The sequence below is a fragment of the Pteropus vampyrus genome, unplaced genomic scaffold (assembly GCF_000151845.1).
Source record: "Pteropus vampyrus isolate Shadow unplaced genomic scaffold, Pvam_2.0 Scaffold25, whole genome shotgun sequence".
Classification (NCBI taxonomy): Eukaryota; Metazoa; Chordata; class Mammalia; order Chiroptera; family Pteropodidae; genus Pteropus; species Pteropus vampyrus.
In genome coordinates this window covers 9,163,385-9,169,365 of record NW_011888806.1, presented here as the reverse complement: position 1 = coordinate 9,169,365, position 5,981 = coordinate 9,163,385, and positions in this window count along the sequence as shown.

Here is a 5,981-nt window from a genome sequence, read left to right as displayed (position 1 = left end):
TCTAAATACATTAAAAGAAATGAAACCACAATTGAATGGACCAGTTAAACAGAGGGTGAATCTATATAAGATTTCTTTACCTATTCTGACATACTGGCTACAACATTAATACAACAACTCGACAACTAGGTATATGTTACTTTGTCTACTCAGCATTTCTTTTCTAATAATCATTCCCTACTTGTCTTTCTCCATTGACATGATTGCTGTCCCATTCCTGCACTGTGACCTTTGGCCATAGCTAATTGGTTTGTTGAGAGTCATGTGACCCTAGCTGGGCCTAGCTGTCTCTTTATCGGCAACTGCGAGAGTAAAAGAGAAGTGATTAGACTTATAATATAAAACTCAATAGTGTCACTGGCTACTTTTTTTTTTTTTGAAATGTAGATTGTGAAACAGGAAGCTGGGATACAGAAAGACAAATGATGCTGACCTGCAGGGATGAACAGAAAAGAGAGATAGAGAGAATCTGAACAATTTTTTCTTCCTGGTTTTGGTTTGTTCCTGGAGCCCAATTACATTTCTCTCTTTCAGTTTCATCAATTATCCTAATATCCTTCCAATAAATTTCTCATTTTCTGCTTACGCTAGCTAGATCGGATTCATGTACTTGCAAGCAAAAAATACTAATTAGAAACCAATATAAAAGTGGGTGCTGCCAAAGACAGATGCTAGCATGTGAAGCTTGATGAGTTCACGTGAGAATTGAGAATCCTGCTGCCCCTAATGCTAAGATGGGAAACTGCAGATCTTGTGCTGTGGCATAGCAGGCAGCTTAAACCACCTCTTGGGATTCAGACCTTATAGCCACTGACGCTGGAGCAATGAGATTTAATGGCAACTTGATAGGATGCTCATGTATTTTGAAACTGCAGGGATTGTAGTCTTCTGTAAAGGCTACAAAAACAGCTCCCTTCAGGTGGACCCATTGGAATGCACATAAAGGACATCAAGATAAGTGCCTTGTGAAAAGCTGTTTTCCATGTGAAGCTTGAGATATTCAGAGCCTTGCTAGATTGCAACTGCCAAATTCACTGAGACTTATAAAAGAATGAGTGTGTTGTCGAAGAAAAGGCGGGATTTCGGACATTTAAAATGGAGATGTTCAGGGGAAGCAACAAGAGTCAGGAATCACCGGTCCTTCTTCAAAAAACTCTCTGCTGCAAACCCACTGCCAGTCAAAAGACCCAGTGCTTCTCACTGACCAACATGTGGGCCAAAAGACAGCCCAGGGATGGGCACTGCGTTCCAAGAAAAATCAGCCCTACTTCACTACCACCATCCCAGCCTATCACAGAATCCTGAGGCTGATTCTGTAAAGCTCAAAGCTAGCAGAAAGGACAGAGTACTGACTTACGTTGCAAAAAAGCCATGAGTGTGGGGCCCTGCTTCAACTAGAGATTCAAAGAGTAAGGGTGGTAAACCTTTCTGTCATTGGCATGTGTCCCCAAAACAAGATAAGCAGTTGACTATAGTTTTAAGGGAGTTGAATCGCAAAAAACTTGAAGCCTTGCACACGGGACACGAATTTCTCAACTTAAAAGCAACCTCTAAAAAACAATAGGACATGGACTGTTAAGGTAAAATGGCCCTCCCACAGAAAAAAAAATATCCTTCTCTATTCTTCGAAACGATCCTGAAAAACTGGATGAGAGAATTCATCCTAGCAGGTAGAACTCGAGGCAGCCAGACAGTTCAGCAAAGAACTCGCTCTACTCTAAAACTGCTACAAGATTTTTTAGAGGTGAGAACACAGACAGAAAGAAGAGAATATCTCACCTAGACAATGAGGCTATTAGAATTAGGCACAGGTAGACTAGTTCCCCAAACCGCACACCATGGCATTTACTGGCTCCATTTTGATGGTCAACATTAATTTAGAAAATGAATTCTAGTTCTACCACTCAAACAATGTGTAACATTGGATAAACTACTGAAGCTCTCAGTGCCTCAGTTTCCTCTCCCTTAAATGGGAAAAAATAATAATAATGACTATTTTGTGGGGGTAGTTTTGAGGATTATATGAGTAAATATATGTGAAGATTAAAATAGTGCTTGGCACTGCTACTGTTGTTACTGTCCTTATTTATATTGCCGTCAAATTTTAAGTTCCACATCAAGGACAAAAATTATTATTTCTGGACCAAAACTTCTGAATCCCTAGCCAACTCTATTGTATCTAAAAGATTTACTATTGAGCCTCTTCATTGTTTTGTGGCCGGGCTTCAAAAAAATATTATAAAGTAGATTCCCAAATGGCCTCAGACTTTAGGTGAAGAACCTTTGCGAGGGTTAGATTCGTTTGGTGCCTTCCACCAAAGCTCGTTAACTCGCTACTGGAGGATGTCAGTTTTAATTAGGGAAAAGACTGAATATAGAATACTCTAAATTTAATTGCAGTAGAAAACTCATTAAAATCCTATGTGTTATGCGTTACTCAAGTAAACGTGACTTAGTTCTTGTCCTCTTGAAAATCACAATATAATGGGGGAGATGGATTTATACAAGCTTACTGCATGTGATAAGGGCTATTAGTGGTTTGAGAAGAACATCGGAGAGAATGTCCTTTTGGCGGAGCTTTGAGAGATGAGTGATGAAGATATTCCAAGCCAAGGTGGGCAAATGTGTGGAGATTTTGAAAATTCATTAGACATTTGAGAGTGCTGTGGAGTTTAGTGTTGTAGGCCAGAGCATGGCATAAACAGTGGAGATGCATCTAAAAAGGAAAGTTGAATTTTGAACAACACTAACTTTCATACTTTTAAGAGAACATTTGCTACCAGCATTAGTAAGAAAAAGTCCCTAGGAATTACGTCAATGAATAGATAACAATATTCTTAATTAGCCCGATAATTTTGAGGGGATGAATATTTCTAAAGTATTTGAAGTTAGTAGATTGACTTACATATCTAAAATATGTTGAATCATTTTCATTCGTTTTACTAATATGCTTGGATATTCTGTCTTAACCCAGATACTATTTTGTCAAGTTAACAATAAAATGTTATTCCAAATTATCCTAAGGATTTTCTCATTACGAGCTCAACACATGATCTCCAATTTACTCTTTTTCTTGATCTCATCAAAATATTAAAATTTGTCACAGTATTGTCTGGAGCACCATTTCTAAGACTGTGTTTTATATAAAAAGAAAACTGTGGTCAAATAAATTTGAGAAAAAATAGAATAAATAAAATTAATGGGCTCTTGATCATAGAACTATTCAGGGCCTTTAATATGCAATATTCATTGTGAAACTCCAAAAGGGGATAAAGTGAATAGCAGTTTTTGAAATTATGTGACAAATACTTACTTAGTGGACCACCTAGTAAAATGTCATGGGAGACCAAGGTTCTATGGACTCCTGGATGGGTAAACTGTTTGGAACCATCCAGGTTATCACATGATACAGGTAAAAGAGCAGCTGCAGCAGTTAGCACACTGGCAGTCCTGTACATAGCTGAATGGCGACAATAAATTCCTTTAATTGGAAACCCTCTTTTAGGATGGCTTGCAGGACAATAATTAATTTTATTATAGCTTGGATTCTTCCTCTCAACTATTTTTTTCAATAAAATAAATACTGCCTGCAGGTGCTTATTTTTATAATAACCACTTATTTTTACTTCCAGGTGTTTCTGAGGTTGGCAATTATATGTTTCTCTTAGTCACGAAAGTTCACGACTACTAGAAAAATGGAAGGTATTTTCTGTCTTTGGTCATATGCATCTCCGAATTCAAGAAACACACCAAATCCTATTTTCTTCTGTAAGAAAAAAATGTAAAGTGAGGTGGTGAGAAGTGAAGGTGTTATGAAGAAGTTTCCAAAGCTGGTGGAATGTTAAATTTGGGAAGCTTTTAAAAATACTGGTCCAAAGCCTCATGAAAGACCTCCTAAATCAAAACATATGGGCCAGGGGCTTGAAATGTTTATCTTTAAAAAGCTTCCCTGGTGACTATGGTGTAATTGGCTGGCAGATTAGCAGATTGTAGTGTCCAGCAAAGATTTGTTAAAGCTTGACACCTTTGTCCCATGATGTTATTGAAATTTAGGATTTTGTGGCATTTACATCAGATTTACTTAGAGAGTTTTAAATTTTCTGAGTAGAATATAATGATATTCCAAAAAGTATTGCTGATTTTTCTCTCTCTCTTTTTGACCATGTATTACATATTGAAGTTTCTCAACCATATATTTATATTAAAGCTTCCTGAGTTTTGGTGAATTACATTTTTCACACCTCACACTCTTTTAGGAGATCTCATTAAGTCTCATGGTTTCAGCAACTCACAGATGTCCCACAGATGTCAAATGCAACTTGCCATTCTCTCACTCCAGTTCTACTCCTCTTTCTGAGTATTCTCTCTCTGTTGGTGCATTGCCATCCACCTAGATGTTCAAACTTGTATTATAGGAGCCATTATTTTATTCTTCCATAACTTTCATTTCCTATTTCAACTTGATATTTCAAGTCCTAATAATTTTTCTTCCTGAATATTGTATCTCTACCTTGGTTCTGCATTGCTTGGTCCTGGGTTCCAGAATCTAGAATTCAAGCAAGTACCTTGTTAAGTAATATTTGAATACTCATTTTTTATAACATTAAATTTATGAAAAAACACCTGTAGCGATATAAATATCTGATTAACAACTGAGCTTGTGAACCACAACCTGTTGGAAAATTGAACACTGATTATACTAGCAATTAACCTCCCAAATCAATAAATGCTTTTTATTTATTGTAAATATTGCTGCTTGGAAAAAGTGGTTATAATCAAAGTATGATGAAGAGGTAGGGAGGCCCTTTTATAAGTATTCTGAAGTGTCTTTCAGATTTTTTTCGAGAGCTTTAAAAGTTTATTGTTCTGCAAAATGTAGCATTTTATTAGAATGATTAATTCTTTTATATCTGTCAATTACATCTGTTGCTTTTTTGTTGCTGTTGTTCTTTCTTTACAGTGTATTTTGTGTTTTCTGGATTAAATAACTGGTTTCTTTGTCCTTGTGGTACTTGGACCAAATTCTATGATTATTGGATATTAGAATTCACTGTGTACAGTAGGTAACTAAAATTGCTCGTCAAATATTTATTGCTTATTGTATGCCTAGGGATGGGGAAAGGGATTGATTGAAAAGGGCTTGCTGAAACTTTTCAGGGTAATGAAAATATTATGACCTTGAAATATTGAAGCTTCTCGACCATATATTTATGTATACCTAGTTTGGTGGTGATTCTAAGACCCTGTGCATTTGTCAAAACTCATCCAACTGTACAGTATGGTATTTAAGTTATAACTTAATAAGCCTAACATTTGAAAAGCTTCAGGTGCAATGAAACATGCCTTGTGGGCAGGGTTCTTAGCTTGGCTGAGCCCCAAGGCCAGGAGAGGAAAAAGAAACCCAGTTGTGGGATTGCTCTAAAGGTAGCGGAGGGTGTGGAGGATATGGAACGCCGGAGACTGCACACCAGGCTTACTACCACTGGCGATGGATCTGAGATCGGACATCTCTGGCTTAGTGCAGAGGCTCCACCATGAGGAGCACACCTTTGTCTCAGCAGGCAGCAGGTGGTGAGCCCAGGCCCCACAGGATGATGCACAGAGAGTGGACCGTGGACAGTGGACAGTGAGCTGTGCCACCAAGTGCCCCTGGCTCCCACAGGCCTCTGTGCTCCGCAGGGCTTAAATCGGATGCGCCAGGCAGCTCTCACTTTTTACAGGTATTTTAATAGAAGTATGCCGAAGCAAATCAGCCGACGTTTTGGTGGGTTTCGAGTTTACGGATGGATTAAAAAGAGGAAGAAATGAGGGATAGAGAGAAATATAAGAGAACACATTTATCTCAAAAAAATGCAAGAGTAAATGTGAGAATCTGAGTTGCAATCAACTAAAGAAGCACATGGGTGGCATTTCTGGGGGAAATCTCTAAAGCAGAAGTCTGGGTATGTATATTTTTAATCTCATTCATATTATATCACTGA